A 26,780-nucleotide genomic window follows, 5' to 3' on the forward strand; every position below is an offset into this window, starting at 1 on the left:
AATTTTGGCTGTACTAATCTGAAAACACTGTAAGCTTTGCCCTTTCCACCACTCATGCAATTTAAATGGGGGCAGGAGTTCTCCCACTACTTTTCCAATAAACTTTGCAACAATAGTCACATAAAACTCTTTAAATACATGACTTCAATACAAAGAGATCCCTTTCAAAATACCTGCTTGAGCCTTCAACTTATATCAGAAGTGCAGAATCTTTATGTAGAGACAAAAATCCCTTCCAAGCACTCTGTCATGTTCAGAGCATGGTGGGATGAGTCCTTAACCCTCACAACTTCCTGGTACACTGTGTACAACCATTCTCATTTTATCTGGAAACACAGGGGAGAAACAAGAGAAAAATGCTCAGCAGCAGCACACAGCATTATGACAAATTGTAAATAAGACTTTCATCTTTTAGTTCCACTTCACAAGTGGTTCTGAATGTTTGTAAATAAAGCCTAACATGGATTTATATAGAAAGTGAAGGACAAAAATCACCAAGTGGAAAGTGTTACAAAGCCACCTGAAAAACAGCCCTTGGCAGTGCCTGTTTCCTACACCTGACTCCCTTCCCAGGACCCAGCGACCTCTCTCCCCATGGTGTCCTGGTGCAGCATCTTGCAGCTGAAGACTCTGCAGCACATCACAAACATTTGTCAAAGCATGCTTCGATCCATGATACATGTGTGGGGGTGCATTCAGTGTGATAACCACTCCTCTCCATTTCACACGTGAATTAATGAAGGTGTAAAGTGGTGGGGTGGACATCAGCAGGAGCATGGGGTTAGCAAGGAGTGCCAGCCAGCCCAGGCAAGATGGGGAGGCTAAGTGGTGGGGTGGACATCAGCAGGAGCATGGGGTTAGCAAGGAGTGCCAGCCAGCCCAGGCAAGATGGGGAGGCTACTCAATAACTCAATAGCCTGAATTTGAGATGCATTAGAATAATTGCTAGGAGAATGAAAAGCCTGACTGAAAAATAAATCAAAACAATAATGACGAAAGAGAAAAATAAGCAGATTGCTATATGTTAAACTAGGATAGAAGAGTGTTTAGGAAAAACAGAATGCCTAGGTTTAGCCAGGACAATAGCAAAACCAGCAAGAAATAGTTGCCAAGTATTCCTTCAGAAAAAATTTCAGAATAGCAGTACCACCAACAACAATTACAGAAGCAGGGAATTTTGACTCTAAGTGGACGAGGAAATACAACTGTAATAGTTTAAAGGAGAAATTTCACACAGAACATTTGGAGACAGAAATTGCAATCATAGGTCCTGATCAGCCTGGGTCTGACACACATTTTTATAATTTTCATTGGAAAACTTTAATGGATGAATTTTACACCTCCTAACAGCCCCTCAGAGCACTGCTTGCTTACAGGACTTGCACTATAGCTCATTAGAGATACACGAGTTGCAACAGTGAGCTCTGAATTAAGGTTTTTGTGGCACAAGTCATTCTGAGGTTCAAATTGCAGAATTTGACTATCTTAGAATATAACCACTTTGAAACCAGGGCTATGTCTAGACATTCACAAATCAGGGCAGATGCCTTCCTCATCTCAAGAATTGTTTTGCTTCAATGTTTTGCTTTGTTTCTCATTAGACATTTTGAATCTTTATTATATTTTGTTTTTTCTTGCTCAGTTCAGAACTTTTAGAAATCCCATTTTGATGCTTTCCTCTGAAAATTTCTTCTGTTGTTTTCAAGAGAAACAATAATCCTGCACTAGGACACCTCAGTATTGTAATGAAAATAATTCTTCATTTTTCCTTTTCCAAGCATGTTAAGAAGGAGGTTGGAAATGAGAGAAGAGCTCATATTTAATCATCTGAAGTACTTCATAAATAATTTTAAGTGCCTGAAAAGCATCAATAACTAATTAACTAATTTAAATCTGAGCCTGAGCCATCCAATTTTTATCTCAATTTCAAAATACCAGATATATATAATCTTAAAGGATGCTCAGATGAGGGATTCTGGGTTCAGACCTTACCAATGAAAGAAGAGGAAAACAAAAAGGAATTCTGAGAGCACTCACATGATTCAGATACTATTTTTGGGGAGAGGAGGGATCGGCTGTAAAGATATCCACATGTGAAAGTCACAAAAGTTTTGTAGATGCTTTTGTCTGTCATTAAACAATCTCTTATTGCCACTGACCTCTTCACTGGTTACCATCATGCTGCTCAGGAGAGGAAATAAAAAGAGCAGTGTCTAATGTTCGAGACAGAAACCACGACAATATATTAAAAAAATGCTGAATTTAAATTCTAGTGCAGACTGATTAGATTGAAAGACATGTTAGAGTGAAATGGTGTCAGGTTCAGTGAACCAAGTGTAAAGGTCTTCATGACTACACTGGCATTTTCGCCTCAGTTGCAGGCATCAGTGACTATAGTGGATTAGGTCACCTGAGAATTTAAATACAATCACACATTCCTAAAGAAAAAATGGCCCATGTGAGTAATACAGCTCCATATCACCTCAATTACATATTGCAATTACAATTACAGTAGCACTGCTACTGGGATGTAATTACTCCGACTGAGCTTCTCCATGCTCCATGCAGGTATTTCCATGGGAGCTTCAGGCAGCATCACCTGAACTTGCACTAGAAAATCAGTGACAAGGATCAGAATGTGAACTCTGTCCAGGCACAAGGATGGGGCTTTTACTGGTCTGAGCTGGCTCAGAAATAGAAAGAATAAAATTTAATTTCTATGTAGAATAGTGAGGTTCTTTGAAGCAAGAGCTAAAAGTAAGCAAAGGCATTTTTCCTCAAAGAAAATGGACAGTCACTGTACTCCACAGAAAATACACTTCAGTGATCATTTCAAATTCATGATGATGATGGCCCTTAAGGCCAAAAAGGACCAACTGAACTAAACACACAGTATTCTTCTTCTGTTCCTGTGCTTCTTAAAAAGAGGGATCTGAAGTTCTGAGCTACCCTTAAGTACTTAGAAAGACAGTTTTCTAGTTACCAGTCTTAACAGCACCCAAAAACATGGTACACACCATAGGGTTTGCTTCAGGGCATGCTGGTATGATGAATTTCGCACAGAGAAGGCATTACAGTCCTTTTACATTAACTTTGCAGGGCTGTTTTCCCCAATTTAGTGTCAGTGCCCACCAGAGCCACAGATCTAAAAGGTTGCACTGGAGTAATCAAACACAGCTCTAGTGACATCAGTTTGCTGAAATCTAGACCAAAACCCTACTTCTAATCTTGCCTAAACTTAAACATGAATAAAGTAAACCAAAACAGAAAAAAGGTGTCACTCACTCATCCATTTCCTAAAGATAGCAACAATGTGAAGAAGAGCGGAAGCTGCAAAAATTTGCAATTCTCCTCTTGTATTCTTGCATTCCTCTCAATGTCTCCTCATGGTTGTTCTCTCTGTCATAAAGCAGCATTTGAGAGATATGTTCTCCACGGTATTTATATATGTATAAACCACTGGCTCATGCAAAGGAGCGCCTTATTGCACTAAGGCCCTGCAAAGTTCTTAACTACGGAAACAACATGTGAGTTACCTGTGGCTTCACTGATGACACAGTACTCACGTCATTCGCAGATCCTCAGCAAGGACAGCAGGCACATGCTCTTGCTTTAAAAGCACAAATCCATTAACAAGGAGATAATGATTTCCAATACTCTCCAATAGCTACTCCAAAGGCAGCAGAGGACTTAGGATAATGCTTGTAGTTTAAACAGTTACCATTTATCCTGCAGAGCATTGAGTACATCGACATACAAATCAACCAAGAACCTGTCCATCACAAAGCATTATAGAACACTTCATAATCCCCAAAAATCATCTAATGGAAAATGCTTTCTGGTTTATAACATAGTTTAAGAAAAAAATATCTAATTTTTATACTGCTCTAAGCTACTCAGGGAATCTGATCAATTCAATTGGCTAGCTATGTTGAGGCAACAGAGAAACAGTTCCCAGAAGACATTACATACCTACAAACATAGACTCAACCAGAGACACAGAGTTAAGCAAGACAAAAGAAGGAGTCTAGAGTTTGTTTTCTGTCTGGAACTGAAGGACAAGGTGTGATTTTAAGAGTTACCTTTGCTCCTAGGAAAGGAGGACAATCCTGGTCTGTATTGGCAGACAAATTCCACCTAGCAGCATTCTCAGCCCTTCCCTCCACTTCAGCCCTGTGCATCTGCATCACCCCCAGTCACACACTCATATAAACACTGACCCTTTATTAAAGTCAGCTTTTATACAGCAAGACACAGTGACATGATTAGGGCCTGATAAAATGAAAACCAAAATCCTCTGGCAGAAAGAAATGGAGTTATTCCCTGAAGCCAGAGTAATTACTAATCATCAATAATAGTAAACAAAGATGTTTTCTAAACTCCTCCATGTTCTGTGGAACAGAAATTATGAAGATGTCAGTACAAATGGTAAGGGAAAAAAGTTGCAACTCTGAGATTTTTTTACTTCTAGTAAAGAGTGGCTGCCTGGACAATTTCATACAAAAAGATGTGTTCAACAAATTAATCAATATTTACTGCCATAAATTCGATCTTGCTTATCCGTCTTATATATATAACACAGGCTTCCAAGGTAAAATACATAAAAGGTGACCTTTTCAGTTGTGTGCCTTTTTCTTTTTTTTTTTTTTTTTTTCTTAAGGCCTGAAAATTTTAAAATGAGAGGGAGAGGTGTTTGGATTTTTTTTTTTCCATTTGCTCTTTTCATTTAAAATATCACCTTTTTTATTCTGTGGTCTCTGTAGACATAAAGTTCCTTCAGCCATCTATCTGAGCAAGCTGTTACATTCTGGCAAATGGGAACTTTTCTCCCAAATATTTATTCAGGTGTTCAAAAGCTTGGAGATTTTATTTGTTTGTTTTAAACTTTTAAGCCATTAAAAAAAATATTTCTTCCCTGGACAGTTAGTCAGCTTCCATTCTCATAATATCTTTGAAATAATTCTACCAGATCATCAATTATGTATATATTTTGGAAGAAATTATTAAAAAAAAAAAAAAGGAAAAGGAAACAACACATGCTTTTCTCTAGAAGAAAACCAGAGGTACAAAACAGATGGACCCTTTGGGCCTTTTTAATATAAAACAGGGAAAAAAACCCACACTAAATCATAATCATACTTTTTATCTTTTATAGATTGCTTAATGATAGTTTGCAGAAGTCCCCAGAAGGACATTGAATATTTCATACATTTAGTGACTCCACTAAATATCAGGGGGTTATGGAAATTAACAACCCTCTGGTAGTGGACAACCATCTAGCAGGCAGCTAGCTGCTCTGCAAGCATACCATAAACACAATTTTTACATTCAAAATTATATTTTCTTATGAAATATTAAAGTGGCAGAAAGGGAAGTTACAATAAGATTTGCATAACAAACAGAATTTCTTTGGATAAAAAAAGAAAATAAAACCTAAAAAGGATTTTTAAGATAGAGGCAGGAAAACGGTTGCTCGTAAGAGTCCAGCTGAAAGAAGTATGTGTGCTGAATCTCTTCTTCCTTTGGCTAACTCTATTTGTTTTCTGTTTCCTTGTGGTCCTTTGCCTTTGTGCTTCCATCTTTCCTAATTTGGACATGCAAAACTTAACCAAGGACTAATCATGTAGATGCTTTCTATAGTAACTGCAGTTGGATCACTTATTGTTGAGAGTAAATAGAGAAGGCTACAATGAAATAAGAAGAAACCCGCACAATTTATCATTCTGTTCCTTGTCCATGCCCTCTTATTCTGGCTGGGACAGCACAGAGCACAAGAGTCTCCTGGTCCACACTGGGGAGCCCAAAGCACAAGAGCCCAACTCCCAGCAGGGAGACTGGCCACCTTATTTTTGTAGTTGCAGTGAACTTTGTGCACAATCCTTCTTTCAACAAAAGCCCACATCTGCAATATGTGCTAGGCCAGCTGTCACAACAAAAAAGCTAATTCTGCCACATCCACATCTCTGCTTGATTTGAAGTTGGCCTTTACAAAAAGAAAAAAGAGAGAAAAAAGAGCTAGATGCAAACTGGTGGAAACAAACACCCTCCATGTCACAGGCTGGTCATCCTTAATAATGGTAATAAAAATTGAGTAAACTTACAGAAGTATTTTAAGTGGCCTTGAGCATGTAATTCACACTCAAGGATGTGAATACTGTGGCATACTAAGTGAATTCAGCATCATCCTGCCTGAAATCCAGGCAACAGTGGTTCTTCTATAGGAACCATCAGGGACCTTGGAAAGATCCACATCACTTTTTAACTTTACCTTTACATGAGCTTTACATACAAGGTGAGTGTTTAAGGTATAGAATGGTTGGGGGAAAGTGTCAGTCTTATTTTAGTTATTTTATTGTGTGGGTTATACAGTGAATTGAATTAGGTGTGGTTAGTGATTTAATAACTGCTCCTCTCTCACACTGTCTGGCTCAGAGTCTCCCTGTGCTATCACTGTTCTGTAAGCATAAACAACAGTCTTCTCTCAACCATCCCAGAACACTTTTTGCACATGTTCCCTGTTGCATACAACTAAAAAAGAAATTTTTCTCACTCTCACACAGATCTGGCATCAGGTTAAGCTCCAAATACTTGAGCTACGCTTTGGGTTCAGGTCTCAGTATCAGGCATCAGCACATCATGCCTGATGCCTGTAACCCAGCTGGGCTACAATGCAGTTCTTCAAGTCAGTGTGTGTTATAGCACATAGCACACACAGAGAATGGCTTAATGGAAACAAAGGACCTCAGTGGGAAATTACAGCTTTTACAGGAACATATGGTCCACTACCACTCAGTGTCTAGAAAAGTGTTTATCTCAACATTTCATAGAGGGGAAAGCAAAATAGAAAGATAACATACACTGCTTCTGAAAATCTTGTGACGAGCAGACTTGCACAAAACACTGACCAAACAAAAGAAAATGTACAAAGTTCCAGCATTTAGAGTGGAAGCTTATGGAAGGGAAGATGATTAAATCAATTCCAGCAATTACTTTTTTTCCCCCACAAAGATAATACCTCACAGTTCCATTGTACTTTCCACTGACAATGACTCAAAAGTCACTCCCATAAACCCCACGTGGTGAAAGTTCCTGTACTCACTACAGGGAGCACAGATGCTTGTGGGGTAGTTTACAACAGATGCTTGGAACTGTGACTCTGTGGCATATCCAAAATTAGTGGATATTGCCAGAGTTAATGTCTCTCTACATTTAAAAATGCCATGTAAAGACAACCAGATCTCTTGCTCACATTTTCTCCTGTGAGTTAACCAACTACTTGCCATGGATGGTATCACAATCAGCATGCACCTACTGCCTTGCACTGAGCCATCAGGATTGCTTCCTGCAAAATTATGTTTTCATGTAAATTCATATATTAGCTCAGGGCAGAACATCCCTCTCCTGTCACAAAATCATCCTGGACAGTAGCACAAGTAAACCAGGATTCCTACTGTACAGTAGAAGGCGATTCTGACTGGGCTTGATCCTTCAGCCACATCAGAGATGAGAGAGTGGAAGCATAAAAGAACGTTGTGTAAGTTACCCGTCACCCTGCACTATTTCAGTAACAGAGCTGGAAATAGAAACCTCCCCTCTTAGACACCCCTTCAAGAGGCGTGACAGGTGCTTCACAGAGCCCTGCTCCAAAGCATGTGTCAACTGGAACGTGGGCATAACATCGCAGGGAGGCAAGGATGGGTGCTGAGACAGGCTCAGTTGAGCTTGCTGGTGAGCACTTTCCCCTGCATCTACCCTGTATTCAGTCACCAATTTGCAGGAGGTGAATTTTTATCACCTGCACCTATGCATGTAGCTAATGACAAGAGGGGGAAACATGACAGTGACTCACTTCTAATAGAGCCTTAAAAATGAAAGGCAGTGATCCCAATGCTCCTTATTCAAGCAAAATGGTCTTCATTTCAGTGGTAGCCTTCCACAGTTCAGAAGTAATTGCATTCTCAGACTTGGCCTTAGTTTATTAAGCCATTTGAAACAGAATTAATTACTTAAATCTGAATTAATACAAGGACAGACCACGGCTTGGCAAGATGCCATGTAAAGCAGACTTTTCACAGGATTAAGCTCTGTCTGAGGAGCTAACTGTCAACCAAAGGCTAGTTCAGTACGAAGGAGTCACCCAAGACAAGGAGGTCTGTGACATCCAGCAGCTCAAGCAGCAAGGATCTCTTGTCACTCAATGCTACAAGGCAAGGAGAGGCTTTGGGGTGTCCACATACTCAGGACTCGCAAATTACTTCTGTTGCCAGGTGACTGAATTCTTATCTTAGCTGATGTGCCAGAGAATCAGCATGATATTTTTGAAGGTCGTGAGTCTATATACAATTATTATGGTTGATCTTTATTGGTTTTTTTTAATTCAACAGTGTTGTTCACTTCAAAAAGCTTTACCAAATCGACTTACATGAGTGTATAACCTGGATGGGATCCAATTGCTGAGCACTGAGCTAGTATCTACTAACAGTGATTTTGCTTTAGCACATGAAGCAGAGAATGTACTAGAGCACAGGGTCTTAAAGCCTGTAATCAGCCTGAAATTCCTATAGACTTCTCCAATCTTCATCAGGAAGGTGAGAGACCTTGTGGTCTTTGTGCTGCTTCTGTACTGAAAAATACTATCAGAGGCATAAAACTTATCATCGGCAGGAAATAAGTTATCATAAAATTTTAGTTTTCCTGTAAAAGAAATGAAACTATCTATGAAATATCCAGCATATATCTTAGCCAAAGGCTTGTAAACTTTTATAATAGAACAAGGACATACCATGAATTAGTCACAGGATTTCACAGGGCTGAAGCACAAGCCTTTATGAATACCAGACTCTGTAAATTAGATTATATTGTTTTTAAAAACGAAAAACAAACAACACAACACAGTACTTCACCAAAAAAAGGCGCAAGACAATGTTTGAGGAATAGGAGGAGACATGTCACATTAAAAAAAAAAAAAAAAGAAAACCTACCCAGCTCCAGTGACAGCCAACAAGTAAATGAAAATGTTCATTTCAATGCATTAAGATTGGGGAACTTTCTGTGTTGGGAGGGAGAGAAAGAGATGCCCACATTGTCTTTTCTTACCAGACTGTGGGCTGGTAGTACCTATGGCACTCTCCAGAGCTCCTGTATCAACTCTCTTTGAGGAACCTGCACAAGACCTAGACCTACAAAAACACTGAACCACTCATGACTGGACCTTCCCCTTAGGCTGGCCTCTGTAAATTGCAAACATCTTCTGTTCACAGCAGGGAGCAGGGAATCTCTGCAGTGGTGGGTAGAATCACTGGGCAAACAATGTGGTGTTCAAGAGGAGTTTTTGGCATCTGCTGTGAAACATATCAACTGTGGTATGGTGGCAGTAATGGGCAATTCCATCCACTGAGCCTCAAGTGTTGCTCAAAAGTAACTACAATGCCACTGCAGTATTTCCACAGTCTCCCTCACTCTTTATTAATTCCAGATGAATGTACTGAAATCTAAAAATCAAAAGGGAGAAATTATTTAATATCCCGTCCTGACAACTCAGCCCAAAATCTTTGTGGATGAATCTAGCTGATTGAACACAATGAGATCGTTTCCATCAAGCCAAATAAGCTTGGATCAGATATTGGGTCCCTTGCACTGGTAAAGGCTAGAATACAGCTAACAGTTACAGCTTGATGAAGCATGAGTCACAAAATACCACAGCTCACAGTGTGTCTGAGCTCTAGTGAGTGCAGTATCAGCAGCAGAACATTTGTTCAGATCAACACAATGAGCGCATGCCTGACATGATGGTTTTCACTGGGCACAAATAACGCACATCTGAGTGCACTCATAGCTTGTTTGTTCTAGTAAAAAACAATGCAAGACAGCAAGAAAGAACAAAAGTGAAGGCTGTGAGATGGCAAAGGGTTGTTGTTCTCTCTTTAATGAGGCCTCACAACATAGCAGGTGATTCTCCAGATGCCATCTCCCAGTCTTACAAATGCACACATTAGGACCCTGTAAAACCCCCTCCAAAGGGAGAAGCTGAAGGAACCGAGATGCTGAGATACTTCTACACCTGCCAGCAATCTGATTGCAGAACAAGAGATTTGGATTATTTTTAATCAAAATTCCATCCAAAGAGAAACAGCCACACAAAACATGTACATTGAGGAAAAAGACTTATTGGCAGGAGTGCCATGAGTTAAAGCCAGCTGCAGGGAGAAGGAACACCTCTGCCTCATTCATTTCCTGTACTGAACAGAGTAATTTTATGTGGAACGTCTGACTGCTAAGTCTATCCCACTTTCCACCCTTCAGAGCTAAGTAACAGTTTTCCCTTCTGTCCCTCCATGGCTTCTAACCCAAGGATCTCCACCTAATTTATTTGCTTGATAAACCCTTTCTCTTGGAGTTCTTACTGTTTGATTTTAGCACCAATACAAATATAGACTAGTGTTTTTATAGAAGATCACAACAATCATGTAAAGATGCATACATCACATTTCTCAGCTAATTAGAAATAAAACATGAGCAGCATTATTTAAGTCTAATAATAACTCATTCAATACCAGAAACACAAAGACTGATGGCCAGTCATTTGCCCTATTCATATCCATTTGGGGTGCAGTGACCCAGAAATTGTAATAGGAAATGTTCTTCAAGGGCCTTGTTTCCTTTTTTAAAGTGTAAATAATTTTTAAGAAAACAAGCACAGCCTCATGATTAAAACACAGATATTTTTAGAACAGTGTTCTAGAGACCACACAGCAAACTAAAGCAATAAATGATATGTATTTTAAGACTACTTTCATTAAAACCTTACTGTTAATAAGTATACGCAGGCTTGAAGACCTGTTCTGTCATGAGTACCAGTCACACATCCAACAGGACAGCAATCTCTCTGTAGGTGAAGACGCTGTGAAGTTCCTTTTCCTTCCAAGTACTTTCAGGCATTTTTTTAATGGATAACATATCTCACACTTGAATAAGCAGTGTATTGCTTACAAAAGTCCTCACAAAATTATGTGTACTGCTAGGAAAGAGAGATTAGAATGTCTGTGAGGTTTTTTTCTGCTAGCTTTGTGTCATACCTGTCTGACACAGGAAAGGACTCACTGCCAAATATTCAAACTCCCCAGTAATGTCAGACCGCAGGCAAAAGCCAAACTACAAAGGAAAGGAAAAGATGGAGCCCACCAGGCCCCATCTCATTCCTCATGCAAGAGTCCATGTCAATAGCACTATGCCCCATTGCCTTTTCATCCTCCTCTCAGTCCTCCCTATCCCAGTCTTCTCACTTGCTTAGCCCAAGAGATTTCTAGGTCAATGCTGTCTCTGGTGTATTTGCACAAGCCTGTTCTTATGAGGACTTTGATCTTAGTTGGTGCCAGTGCTCTTTGAATCCAGGCAATAAAATAGAAAAAAGGTCAAGAATTATAATACACTGTTTGTGTGCTCATATGTGCACTGCCATATGTGTAACTAAGCATCACTTTTAAGAGGACCACAACACAATTTGTACAGGTCTTTGAAACATCTAGATGCTAGATTAGCAAGCAAAATATTTTGTTGCCTTTCTCAAGATATTAAATTCAAATTCAAGTGTCTTCAGTGTCTGAGGAAGTGTGATTTCAAGGTTTGGAGTCTCTGATTCTATGATTTTTTGTACACTTGTATAGTTGGCTGTAAAGACTCACAACTTACAGATATGCTAAGAGATGGTGCCTAATAATATGGCAAGGTAGGACAAAAACCATGTGTTCTTCATGACTGTGTGTCTACCCCAGTCTTACAGCACCACACTACTGTTGCTTGTACCTTCTAGAAAGCAAACTTTCTGCCACATGGATTTGCATTTATTATAAATTCATATATCATCTTACATGAGGGGAGCACACATCTGCTGGACATTTAAGTTCTCAAAAAAGAAAAAGTTATTTGGCTACTTACCCAATAAGAAAGATTCGGAGAGGCAGACAAAAAGAGAAGAAACTGAAGCAAAGATAGAGTGAGGAAATGAATATTTACACAACCTTCACACTTCTTAATCTTTTATAGGAAGTAATATAAATTCTTAGCATATATTGTAAGTTTTTCCTCTGACATTGTCATATCTTAGAAGAAAAGTATCAATAGATAAGATTAAAAAAATAAAAATGTGTAAAATATTTAGTGGGTTGTTTTAATAATTAATCAGCCTAAGAGCTTTCAGCCTTGTTGTACTGACAGCACAGCCAGACTTTTCAAGACAAGAAAAAAACTAAATACCTAGTCACCTATTAAAATGTGTTATAAGAGTATTATTTCTGGCTCTTCAAATGCCACACTGCATCAGGAGAAACTGCAATATTTAATGATTTTTTCCGGAAGCTTTAACTCTGGGGCATATACAGCTTTTAATTGTTCCCGACCATGTTTGTGTATATATTTTTTCCAATTTTGCAGACTTGTGCCCAACAGGTTTCTGAGACAATACCTTCCTAAAACACATTATGCTGGCACAGGGCACTGAGCAGAAATTCATTGCCATTTTTTTTGCAACGAAAGACTTGACTGGTATTTCTAAATTGATATACTGAATATCACGTGCCATATCTCTCACACTACATGATGGATGGAACTCCACACAAAGATCTTCTCTAAAGCTTCTGGAGACAGAGATTGTTTCCTCATAACTGTATAGAGCACTGATTTAATTTCCTTCCTGGAAGGAAACTCAGGATGAGCATTCAGTGACCCTGCTGGTATTCCCAGAGAAAAGCTTAGACGCAGCCAGCACTGTGAGGAGACTCTACACTTTACAGCCTCTAGTCAAGTATTCTATCCTTGCACTGATAATTTCAAATAGGCAACATGAAGTGGGAATCATTTGAAAATAGCCCACAGTCTCACAATATCTGCTGCAAGGACTTGTAGCCTTTTTAGGCAGCCTCGACTCAGTTCATACTCTGATGAACTGGGACCGTATGATGACAGACTCCAGGTGCCAGTGCATTACGCTGGACTTGGGTCATCCTCCAAGGCACAATATAGACACCAACAGGTCACATCAACCCCAAAACCTGGGGTTTTCTCCCCTGCCAAGCCCTGGCTCAGCTTCCTCCTGTCATGACCATGCAAAACTCAATTTGGAATTAAGCAAAAGACTGACAACCACACTTTAATATCCAACAAGTGACTGTGGAGCTCAGCGCTGCATGACTGGCTACTCTCTAAGTATAGCTTATATTTTGTGACTGGCTTGTCCCCAAAACACCAGAATGCCTTTCCATGAGGATCAGAGGTACTTCACATGCAAATAAATCTCAGCATGCTTTCAGAAAAATAACCATTTGTAAAACAAATACTTTATTCCAGAAAATTCTACAAAATTGGCCAATAGAAGGAAGTTACAAGTACCACCACTGCAAAGACATGTCTTATTTGAACAAACAGTTTTCCCAGTATTTAAAGAGCTCAGTCAGAGCACATCACAACGGAATAGACAGCGTAGGAAACAGACTGAGTTCAATCTCGTACTATCTCTTGCTTAAGTAACACCAATGACAAAAGGATAAATATCTATAAAATCACCATTTTTGTAATTATATCATTATCTACCATAAATGCTGTACAAACTTTCACATGAATTGGTGTATTTTTAAGATAACACCAACTAAAACTCCAGATTACATCATACAAGATTCTGTGCTGTTGCGGGGCTCTTTGCTTTTTCTTAGCTCTTCTAAACTCTGGGCTTGATCTAAGTGAGGGCTAACACTACCTCACATGTCATTACTGCTGTTGATGCAGCTGGGCAGAAGTCTAAGTTCACAGTCCCTAAATCTGCCTTTCTCTCTTCAGGCCTCACACAACTAACTCGCCCTGCCTGACTCGGAAAAACCTTGCCTGTCATTATAAAAAGGCATTTGACTGCAAGGACCATTAGACTTGAATTTCCTGGCACCACTGGTGTGTCTCTTGTAATGGCAACACTGCAGACCCTGGAGAGTGGTCTGAAACTCACAAAGCTCATAATAATAACTCACCAACCACTACTTTTGACTCTTAAATGCTAGGATCAATACAGACATAGAAACAAAGGAAAATGAACTCATATCCTGGTATCAGCCTCCTTTTCCAAACAGGCATCTTCATTCAAATTATGTTCATTCTGCTCCAAGAAAAAGATAACTTCTGTTCCTTATGTGAATAAGTGTTGCAGTGTTTATTCAAAACCAAAATACCTTTCTCATCTTGGGGCAGATTTCATTCATATTGTTATTATACGCAAATAATCGATTCTTTGAAAGACCATTATGACCATAAATCAAATCTGTAGGCAAACTACATTTTCATGCATGCTGCTGTTTCCTGTTTTTCCAATTTTGATGGAGGCATTGAAAACCCCCAGCTGTTACAGTACCAAATACTCTTCTCTTAGTTCTCAGGATAAGAGGAAGTAGAATTATTTCAATAGTTTTCCTAGCAAAAAATAATTTTAGCTACAGTTTGCTTTCTAAGATAAGGTCACTCACTTCAAAGTTTTTATTGTTTATGAAGAGGGCAAACATCAATAAACTGTTACAAGATTGGCTATGGATATAAAAGATAAATTTTTTTTAGAAATTGTTTTACCTCTCCACATCTCATTTCCTTCAACTGGAAAGTAATAGCAGAGCTGCCTGCCTATGCTGGCATTCGTAGATAAGAAACAGATTTAGTGCTACAATGTAATTCTGTGGCTAGAGAGACTTCACACAGGATATAGAACAAACTTGCCCTAAAATCAATCATCTCCTCTTAACGTGAATAGGTAAGAAACCCAAACGCCCAGGCTTACATTGTACACATTAGACAGATGTCAAGATGTAAAGGAAGTAAGAGAGAATAAAATACCGACTGATATACGGGCATTCACACACCCAAATTCCAATACGAAGTGTCTGATCTGAGAAGCACATCACAAACCAGTTTTTCCACCTCATTATTCTCAACTAATAGTATTTGTTTTCCTAAACACATTCCAATGAACAGAATCCATGACACAGGAATCCAAAATTACTCAATCATGCTTCATTATATGCTGGTGAAACCATGAAAATGCATAAACAGAAGTGTTATTTCTTCTTGTATTTAAATAGCATTTCTCTCTAGGATGGCATGTAGTGTCTGTTTTTAGAACCCTAGCGACAATGAGGCATGACTGTATGTAGTTGGCAGAGTTATCACAAAGTGGCTGACCACCACTGTTCAAGCAGTTTGGCATGGATCAATTTTCATGCAAAAAGAACTCTGAAAGGCTGATGAACCCAGGCTCATATGGCATCAGTATGACACCTTCTTTGAAAGACATCTACAGTAGCACATTTGCCTTTACTGTCATGCTTGGGTAAGCACTCTCTTGGCTGAGTGTGAAGACATGACATCATCACTTCCCAAACCCTCTCCTCTAACTGATCCAAATACTAAGTCCGAAACTTGCTTATACTGTGACATGCAGAAATCTGCAAAGGAGGAGAGGCTGAAATCATACTAAAACCAAAAGTCAGGTTCATAAAGCCCTATTTAGATATACAGACTAAGTGGCAATCACCCAAGGAAAAGGAAAAAGTGAAGGAAAGCATCTGGATATCCAGCATTGTTGAAAACTCAGGCTTTTGTTATGCTCCTATTTCAGAGATCCTAAGCAGCAAGTAAAAGCCCTAGCATATTATTTTATACAATAAGAGCAAAGACTAAAACAACCTAACCATGACTGAGAACTTCAAAGGCCTGAAGTAAAAACAATTTTCAAAGAACACTGAACTTTATCCATTCTGCCAGTGCATTTCCCAATGCTGAATAAATCCAAATCAAATATCTCACAAAAAAAAAAAAAAAAGCTTCTCAGCTGAAAACTTATCTGCTCTTAAAGGCACAGCAGTTTCCATAATCCTATAGGTAGCCTCTGCTCTGATATAAATTACACTAAGCAATGAAAGTGCTGACCCTGTCTTAACTTGCACCACAAACAACACACACTGTACAACCTAATTCTTTAATGCTCATTCACATTTATAGCACCACTGAAGATAATGGGATTATGGGAGAGATTGAAGGCTTCAGGATCAGACCAAGAGAACCCCTGGCTCATTGCAAAGGACTCAGCAGAGAGAGAAAACATCATGATTGTTCATCCATGGTAGGAGATACATATAGGTTTTGCTTAAAGCAAACAAAACCAGCAAGGGCACTGTTTTGGGCTCCTCATCAGCACTGTGCTGTTATAACACCAAAGGGGCATTTAGCAAAGTCAAGGTATAGAAAACTGATAAATAATACCAAAGAAGCATAGAGGAACAGAGAATTAACCAGTGTAACTCTCTGCTGAAGAATACCATTGAGACAAAGTGTTCTGTAGCAGGTTCATCAATTAATTAGCAGATTGTATACAGTAGCACATCAGTATACAAATTCTGTGAACATCTGCTGCCATGTCTTAATAGTGACCTGAGTGTGCTGAACCCACATACACAGGGCACATTCTCCAAAATACAATATGTAATTTTCACAAAGGTTTAACATTCCTGGTTTTTCCCCACATTCAATCTTTGCAAAAACAATAAACTTGTAATTCAATATTTGCAGAGTGCTCCAAAGTTTCTCTGAGTTCTCCTTTCCCCCCTACTCCAAATATTTTCACTCCCCTACAAACAGAAAACAAGAAGAGACGTGTTTATCACATGACCTTCCTTTGGAGGAATCCTTAGATTTATACTCTTTGAATCACTTACAAATCAAAGAAAAAGGAAGCTGCAAATAATATGCATATGGAGCACATAATTCTTACCTTCCTGACTTTTAGATTAGCCTCCTGGGCATGTGAAATTTATTGGGCACTGTTTCTTTCTTCTTCTTGATAGCTTAAGTGTGAGCTTGTATGTATGTGTGTGCTTCTATGTCTGTTTACCAAATATCTGATGTATTCCAAAAAAGGCACACTTGCTGTGTTTAAACTCCATAAATATCACTACTTATACATTTTTATGTCATTATAAATCTATATTGGCTTCACAGAACAGGATTATCTTTAGAAAGAACTACTCCCATTTAAAGATTTTAAATATGCCTACTCAACAAGAAAAGGGGAGTGCAAAAGAAATGGGATTCATTAGGGACACCAATGTGATACATACATGGTTTTGGTACGTCTATGCATGCAGCAGAACCAATGCAGTCCAGCCTTTAGAAGTCAAGAGATATCAATCTGCTACTAACCTTGAGCAAGCTAAACCACCCCTTGCCTTGCCAGATGTCCTAGGTAGAGAAGCATTTGGGACAGATACAGTTTCTTTTTATGACAAGGTAGCAATGCATACAAGAGAGAATAATCGTCAAGTAGCATAATCTATAAAAATGAAATACTAATATACCGAGTATTTCCAGCAGCACCAGTAACAGCAATAACATGGAGAATAAAAAAGCAACAACAACCACAAGTAAGGAAACACTGATCCTTGGGCAGAAGAGTGAAGAATAGATTCTACTTAGAACAAATCCCACTATCAGCCACGTGTGTTCCACTCTGGAGCCCTTGATTTGGGAGCTCCCTTATTGAACCCATGCATAAAGGAGTAACAACCACGGCACTGACATGAGCACAGGGCATTTACTGGTTAAAAATCAAACAAGGGTAACAGCAGGAGCCCAGGCAGTTTTGCTGAAATGAGATCTGCACAGCAGGGCAGGCATGGCTTTTCTTCATTACCCTAATAGCCTAATAAATAAATAAAGAATAGTTGTGTCCATGGTAATCACACTGGTGATTTTTTTTTTCCTTCCTTTCCAAGACACCTCAGGAGTGAGGTAGCCATACCCCAGCTGCAGAATCTGATCTGTAACTAAAAAACTGAGAGCTAAATGAAGCCCTTTCTATGATAGGATTTAACTAAAACTACTGCGTATTCTCAGACTTTTAAACCACCTACCATTCATCAGGCACTGGTGATACCTGACGCTGCTGCTAATTATTTTTCACTCCTGAATTCCTTATGAACTGATTGCAAAAGGTATTTACACCTCTGCAGAAAAGCACACAAAATACAAACCTCCAGAAACAATAGAGTGAGACTAACCAGTAGCCTGCTTTCCACTTAAAGACACAATGGTTTCATACCCTGCCATTCCCAGCTTCGGTTTTATCCAAACTACAGCAAGTGTTGGCTTCCTAAAGTACAGTATTCTCAGCATGTCGCACGCAGGGCAGCATCCATGCGCCGCTGACTTGGTAATTGCATTATCTGCAGCCGCTGATGAATGAACAACCGTAATGCATACATCCTGGCTTTAGCTCTCTCGGGACAAGCAGACACAGACTCCCCACACCAGATTCACTCAGTTTGCTGAGTCCGAAGGTATATAGAAAATGCCCGTGTGCATTCCCTCTCATTTTAAAAGCAATGTTGTAATCTGCTCCCCCTTCCCCCTGACAGAAATATAGCACTTCTATTTACAAGCACCAGAAGCTCATTCCCAAACCTACTTCTCTGCATCTGCAATCTATTCTACCTGCAAATAATAAGGCTTGAATAAAGGCTTGCAAAAATTGTGGTGTGACACCGACACCGTCCCTGGATACTAGGAAAAACAGAGAGGCGCTAATATCTCACAACAGAATGGCCCTTTAAAGAACGACCAGTCCTTATGGGTATAAATATTCTCAAGAATAAAATGGAGCCAAGGCGATTTGCATTGCAGACGGAGGGCAATGACCAGCTGCCACAGCTGCGAAAGGCACGGCCGGCCCGCAAAGTTACCCACGCAGAGGAGCTTACCTCGGAGCGCCACGGCAGCCTCGGTGCCCGCCCGGACGGGACGCCGCAGCCGCGCTCGCCCGAGCCGAGCCGAGCCGTGCCGAGCCGAGTCGAGGCGCCGCGGCTCCGCGGCTCCCCGGCAGGCGGCGGCCGCGATGGGCGCCGCCCCCAGCCCGCCCGTTCGGCGGCAGCGGCGGCGCGGGAACCACCCGCTCGGCGCCGGCACGGAGCGAGCCCTTGCCGGGGACAAGGAGCGGAGAGGGCCTGCGCTTCCTACTCGGGAAAGCGAACCAAGCCGAACCGGAGGAGGGCGGGAGCAGCGCGGCCGCCGGGCTGGCAGCTCGGCAACGGAGGCGCGGCGGCCCTTGCCCGACCTGTTGCGTGTGTCGGTCGCTGTGAGCTCCTGGGGTGGTGAAATTGGCTGAGGACTGAGTTCTGGGGAAGCCGTGCACCGCTGCGGGTGGGCACACGGCTGGGCAAGGGGCTTTCAATGCAGCCATCGGTGCCTCGATTGTGTGTAACACAAGTCACTGAAGAACGGGAAGGAAGAGATGAAGGAAGGAGGAAAAGGAGTCTAGTAAATCATTAAATGCTCCATCTGGCGAAAAAAGATCAAATACAGGAGACGGGAAATCCCTGTGTCATTCACCCTGCTTTTTCACTGGATTGATATTACTAATAATATTACTGTTTTGGTTTCAGTAATGCTTAGGGCACAACTACCAGATCAGCATAGGTACTCCACAAAAGTGAAGGAAAGCCAGTCCAGACTCGAGCATACAGACAGAACACATGAAGGTACCAATCCACTGATGGCTGACTGTGCTGCCTCTGAGTAAAGAGGAAACACCATGGATATAGACGGAATTTCAGCCTTCTCAGGCTATCATGGCACATCATAGCGACCTTTTTTTTAATATTCAGAGGTTATCATTGTGTTTTCTTTCTTTTGACCTTCAAAGTTCTTGTTTTCTTTAATATACTGATAGCCATAGGAATGTAGTTTGTCTTTACTTGAATCCTATGCATGAATCAAAAATATCACCAAATAATTCAAACCAATTGCCAAAAGAAATTAAGTAGATCTCAATCTGTAAATTTGTTTGAGAAAAGGTCAAACATGTTTTGTCTTCAGTTGCCCGAAGACACAAAGGAAGTTTAACCCCAAACTTTGTTCCCTCTAAAACACACTAACTTCTCAAGGGCAGCTGGAGAAACCTCCTTCATTTCAGAGAGATGAATAAATACAAAAGGCAGGCTATCTGCCTTCCAGATGGGGACAGGAAGTTTGCAGTGATGATCCTGAGCAGCCCTCTGCTTCTTGAAATCCCCAGGAGAGAGGAACGTGACCATCATCTCAGAGCAGAACGGACAGCCGGGAAATCTCAAATATGAAATCCAGCTAGGGCAGAAAATAGATATCTGTTTCTCTCTCATTCAGTGGAGAGAAGAGTGATAAAATTTGTGGCATCCTGCCAAAGCCATTGAACCCATGTAGGCACAAAACCTCCTATTACCCAGGCTGAATAACATCAAGGAGAAAAAAAAAAAAAGAAAATAAAAGAAAAAGAAAAAAAAATTGACATTTCATTCCTTGGTATTCCCACCCCTCAAAACCCCCCCACAATCTCCCATCATAAGAATAGCCATCTGTGAGAATAACTGAAAGCAAGGCCCGGGATTGACGTAATAGCTGAAATGCTAATTTTTAATTTAGAGACTTACTGAAGTGCTAAATGTGTGCAAGTGTATATGTACATCACCATGCAAAAGAGGCAGAACCCAGGAGCAATGTAGGTAGACAGACAATTAAACACTAACCTTGTTCTGTTCAGGGTCTGCAAGCATTGTTTGCCTGTCTCTGCTCCTGAAACAGTGCTTCTAAAAACCAGTTCAAGTACCTTTAAATAGATTGGAGACTTGCTTGTTCATCTCTGAACCCAAGAATGTCAATCCGCCAATCTAGAAGAGCTATTCTGTTCCAGGTTTTTACATGGGGAAGGCAGATAAGTGCTTAGCAGGACAGGTTCATCCATCAGGCATATCCACCAGCAGCACAGAGTAAACCTGGTTTTGCCCTTCTACTGCATTAATGCTTCTCAGTGCAAGAAGTTCTACACCATATTTTTATTCTGCACTGTTGAAATACCACTCCCACTATCCTTAGAAAAATCATACAGTTGCTTATGAACACTGAGAAACAGTAAAAATGAGTTGACAAGATCACAAGGAATGCACAAATGTAGGTCTTTTCTGCTTGCAACAGAGCAGTCAGGTCTGTTATAACAAAACCTCAGCACTGGCACGGCCACCACACTAGTGCCACCCACAGCAGAAGGCAATTGCAAGTCCAACCATGGAGAAATTATGATTTTAAGTGAAAGCACATTTACATGCATGACCCAATTTTCAAAGCTGTTGAGCTTTTCTGAAAATTCACCTATATAAATGCAGATATTTTTCAATATATGCTCAAACCCCAAGCCTGCCCCATGTAACTGACGGAGATAAAAACCCCTCTTGGGTTATCTGTGAGAAACCAGCATTTCCTCTGTAACAGGAGGGGCGTTTGTACCTCACTGCTGTCAGCAGGTGACTTTACAGCTGCCCATCTGCAATGCATTTTGTAAATACCAAACATTTGTCTCCTGAAATGCCCCATCTTCCTGCTCCTCTCAAAAGCAGGAAGTCTGCCTTCCTGCTTGTGTCCCAGCTGTATTAAAAAAGGCATGTAATGGACTGTTATCTTACTAGCAGCCAAACTAATAACAGCAGTCAGTCTAAGATGACACGTGAACACGAGAGCTTGAAGTGTGCAGCAGGGCCAATGGTTTCATTAGGAAGAGAATTCAGGCCTTCTTGCAAAGAGCTATGTTACCAGAGGGAGCAAATCTTTCATCACAGTTCCTGCTTTGAATCTAATGCAGAGTCATCTCAGGCTGAATGAATGAATGAATGAATATTCCCCACTGCTACTGCATCCTCAGAAAACTGCCCCAGAGAGCAGAGACTATTTTTCTCTTGAACAGTGTCTCTCAAGGACAAGTATAAGGAGGAAACTAACAGTGCTGATAGTTCAGGTAGAGGCCCTTAAGAGCAACTAATAGCCTTCACAGTAACATCAATTGACAGGCATCCCTCTCTTTTAAGGATTTGTCCTATGTGTACATACAAAGACTGCATAACATTTAAAACCCTGAGACATTACCCAGGTGCATTGGAATTTTAATGCTAATCTAAGTACACTCACTGAAACAAGATAAATGTAATGGCTAAATAACTGGTATGAGAGAACAGAGATAAATGGATTATGGAGCAACACAGACAAAAAGCACTCAAACATATATCAGAATCCTTCTTAGTAGGAAGACTTTGGCTATACTGCACATTTGCTCCCCACCCCCATCCCTTCCCATGGAAATTTTGAGCTGTCAGTTTAAAAGAGAAGTGACCCTTCACTAGACAGGGAGTATTTGAGTCCACGTGCTGGTCCCAGGAGCTGTGATACTTCTCTTGAAATGTTGCTATGCTCCCACAAACAATGTAACTTTTTAAGAGTCTTAATGACAAATGTTCATAGGTAATAAGTACATGGGCACAAATACTCCTAACTTACTGAAGTTTGTGGGACTTCTGTGATATCCTTCCTGATGATGAGAATTTATCACATTGACCGTGAAATTCCTAAACTGTGCCTCTAGAATATGTTAAAGGAGGCACATATTTAGTGCTGAAGTGGCATTGCCCTGCGTGAGGTGACACAGGAACTGGATGGGATAGCTTCTTAACAGCCTGCTGGCAGTGATGTGAGATGAAGAAAAATCCCTGCTTGACTCAAACCCAGATAAACCTTCCACAGCACTAAAGCCAGACCGTCTTTTTATTTGTAAAACAGAGAAGTTTTTAAAATAAAATCTGTGACATCACTGATCCCAGATCCTGCCATATCCATAGCCACAGCCTGAACAAAAGCGCACTTCAAGGTTGAACTACCCTACTTCATAAGACAGCAGCTTAAACAAGTAAATCAAGTGTGTCTCAGGTCAGTGTCCCAATGTCTCTGACTCCATGCAGGTATACTGACTCCAGGCCTCTCTGCTGGGCTTCCCACCATTCTTCATCACACTATTTAAACCAGACACTAAGTCATGCAGATTCTGTGAAGGCATCCAGACAGAGCAACTGCAACATTTTCCAAAGACAAAATCATAGAGTGAAGTGAAAGGGAAATTGTATTGACCTTTTGCATTGCTAACAAGGGATTTGCAAGCACACAGGCTATGTTTGTTCAACCAGAGTTGAAAAGAAAACCAGAATCATATGAAACATCCCTCTAATCCATGAACCCAGTGAACAGGATGGCCCTAGCTATTGTGTCAGGACATACAGCTTGGGGTCCTTAATCCTTCAAATTATTGGCATGGTGCACTTGTTCTGTGACAGCTCTTTCAGATCTTTTCCCATCTGTATTGTTTTGTTTTCTGCTTGAGTAAATAGTAGGGCAAAAGTGAGACACATTTGTTTCTGCTGTCATCTGTTGGAATGAATGGCCTCAATCTTCACCTCCCTGCTTTTTCCCTTGACTACTGCACATGGGCTATCATCAAGGAAAGAGTCCTTTCCCATTTTGTCTTGTATGAAAAGTGCAGAGCGGAAATGATGGCACGAAGTACAAAGCTGTCAAGGACGAGGGCCAAAAATGCAGAAAAAAATTTAAAGCCAGAATCCACCTTATTTACATCACAGACCACATTCATATCCCTGGTGGGCAAATGCTAAGTGAACAAATTGCCTCCCATTTACAAAAGGAGAAAACTGAGGCAGAAAATGGCAATCTGACCATGGTCACCCCACAAATCAGTGGCATATTAGAGATCTCAGGCTTTCTTAGTCCTAATTTTGTCATTTATCCACTAGGCAGCACTGCCTTGTTTTTGCATCAGAATGAATACAAATTATTAAACCAGGATTATGGTGATTCATACCAAATTGGCACAGATAAACAAGGGAAGCAGAGAAAGTACAGTGTGGAAAGGTTCAGCTATGAGGGGATCTTGAACAGGTCAGAGATTTTATGTCATGGTTTTCAACCTTGGTTGTGGTAAATGCTGCAGACTCCCAGCTGGTATGGGAGGGGTCAGGACAGCATTGTCTTCTGGAAATCCTTCAGAAAAAAGATATTAACTCAGTGAGCAGTCTTCATTTGTCCTGAAAAGACTCTTGAGTTACTTTTAAACTAGACAGTCCCACTACCTTTATTCTTTATAATTTAAATTAAATAATTGTAAAAATCTATGCTTATTGTTGGTATTGATAGTAGAAAAGGATGAGAGCAGCATTCTGTTTGTGCTTGCACTAGAGCCTCTTTGGAGAGACAGGACAAAGATAACCTTGGCATCTGCTGTTATGTTCCAAATCCCAGAAGGAATGAGGACTCTGCTGGTTTAACACTTCTCTTGCTGGGAACTGTGTAAAGGGAACAGATTCTGCAAACGAAGACAGCTTTTTTCTGAGCAGAGATAAAGTTTGACTTTTCCTTCTCTGCCTTCCACCACAGCCTATTCCTTCTCTGTGTCTGGTAGACAGGGTAGTATGGAGGAGGATGTATAGACATAATCATTCAAAGACCTGGCTCTGTTTCCAGCTTTGCCACTACTGCATGCAGCCTTGTACAAAACACTTGTCCACTCTATTGCATTGCCTGTATTTCCAGCCCTTTCAATTCAAGTAGCAGCTGCCATACATACCAGTGTCCACAAATATGTTCTCTGTCCCTAATGCAGAAAGTCAAGGAAGTTTTGATTTGTCTAAGCCTATTGCAGACAATATGAGCAAGAAGTCCATGCTTCCTCAAAGGGAATGTCTTGCTGTGCAGTTGTGACAGGGTGTGTGGGCATATGTTTCTGCCTGGCCTAATTAATCATTAAATGATTTCAATAACCGATTCGTCTTTGGCAGGCTATGCAGGCTAATTCACATCTGTTAATATATACGTGCACATATACACAGATTCACACAGAAAACTTATAGTCATTATTGTTAGTTCAAACACAGCTCATCATTTCAACAGGTATTATTGTGCTCCCCAATAAGATATAAGTAATGCTTAGAATAAGATTTTCCATCAAAATAGTAATAATTTATGAACCTGAAATACTTACCATAAATGCATTATAATGCTACTTCAACTTTTTGTTGTGATTAATAGTACTGACATCAGACTAGAATGTTTATGAGCAAATAACAACAACATTAAAAGGGTGTGAACAGAGTCCAAGCACATTTCAGGTTTTGGTTTGAGCAATTTTCAACATATGTTTACTTTCACTGATGAGTTCTCATCTCTAATCAGAATTCTTAGGGACATCCCATCCTAAAAAGTGATCAAATCTGACATAGGGAACAAGAAGCTTCAGCAGTAGCAAGACTTTTCCCTTCTGTCTCTACAGAGAGAAAAATACCTTTATCTAGCTGGAAAGGGAACATAAGCCAGTGAGATGCATAAAGTGTGCCAGGTCTCAAAAGAAAACAGTGAGGAAAATGCTAAGCACTCACTAAGAGTATGCAATGTCCATGGCTAGGTGTAAAAATATATTCCTCAGGTTGGCTGCCTTTTCTGTGATCCCACTTTTTAAGATTTGATATTATTTCTACCTCAAAAGAGCAGAAATATTGTGTGGTTCAGGGCATTTTCTTCCCTTCCATTCATGAAAGAATTGAGTGGGGTCTTCTGCCCATTCTTGCCCCATCCATCCTGGAAAAGGAGACTGAAGAAAGGAAAAAAAAATTAAAACCTGTAGGAGAAGGTGAGCTGTGTTGTTGGGGACAGATTTTAAAAGTGAAATTGCTGGAAGAAGTAGGGTTAGAGAGAGATTTAACAGTTTACTTAGACAAATGGGAGACCAAAAGTACAGGTAATGATAGATTTTTTTTTTCCCACTTCATGTAGAACTACTTAAAGCTGATTGCTTTGAATGAAATAATAATACATCTTCCTTAGCCTAATTTTTAATTTATAATGCAAATTGAACTAAGCAGGTCTGGAAAAGTTCTGAAATTTCTTCTTTGCATTGCCTTCTGCCTGTTTTTACCCAAGAGATAGATAAAGAGAGAACCCAGAGATATGCTTAATCTAAAATTATTCGGAAATAGGGAACAAGAAGTTTAGGGGATATAGGGAACATAAAGGAAGAGAACCTCAGCTTATAATACTTTAGACCAAATCCCATCATGAAATGTCTGACCTGTGGATTCTTACTCAGCACCACTGGCAGTTAAGTTTATTTCTCAGTATTTTCACTTGTAAGATTGAAGCCTTGAAAGCAATTTGGGAGAGGAGCAAAGCACTTAGTCTCTGCTGGGATTTAATTTGCTTTCTGTCTTTATTTCCATCAACAACAAGGGAATCTTTATCTACCCACAGCAAGCCTAAAACCATTTGCAGTGTGAAGGATCTGAGCACAGCAACATTAAACAGAAACAAACAGACACAAAATCAGAAGCAAAGCAAAGGCTGATTAAAAAAAAGGAGAGAGAGAGATTCCTTCATCTCTCCTGCATCAAGGAGATGTAAGCTTGTACAGAATGTTAGATCTAAGTTCAGGCCTATCTTGCATAAACAATCATAGTGGTAAACGTAACACACAGATTTTGAAATAATAACAGTCATCATCATCATCATCTCCATTTTCATTAAAGGTTCAGAAGGCATTTTGGAACTATTACTGAACTAATATTCCCAGTTCAGCAATTGCACAGACAGATTTATTTTTCAAATTTCTTTTTTTGCCAAAGAATTAAGTAATATAATGTCTAATCCCCCTCTCAGCCTTAAAATATAAGTTAAAATATTCTGCAAGGCTTCACTCCATAACCCAACTCAAAACATCCTCCAGGTGACCTCTTTAAAGCTGCAGTCTTTTATTCACAAGCTCCCAAAATCTTCATTTCTCACCAGTGCAGTCTCATCCTAATGGGTAGGCATTTAACACAACACCTGTATAATGTCAGGGACCAAACAAA

At 40.1% G+C, this 26,780-nt stretch overlaps 1 protein-coding gene across 2 annotated transcripts in view; it reads right to left on the minus strand.

The window, feature by feature from the left end:
* The window catches only part of SORBS1 (sorbin and SH3 domain containing 1), a 165,749-nt gene extending 146,828 nt beyond the window's left edge, over window positions 1-18,921 (minus strand). For both annotated transcript variants that reach the window (XM_085065484.1, XM_085065473.1), the window contains exon 1: window positions 18,780-18,921. The gene's annotated coding sequence lies outside the window, so the exon portion shown is untranslated. The remainder of the gene's footprint in view (window positions 1-18,779) is intronic.
* Between the last annotated feature and the right edge of the window lie 7,859 nt (window positions 18,922-26,780).

This window comes from Lichenostomus cassidix, chromosome 6, assembly GCF_008360975.1.
Source record: "Lichenostomus cassidix isolate B80296 chromosome 6, HeHo_3.0, whole genome shotgun sequence".
Classification (NCBI taxonomy): Eukaryota; Metazoa; Chordata; class Aves; order Passeriformes; family Meliphagidae; genus Lichenostomus; species Lichenostomus cassidix.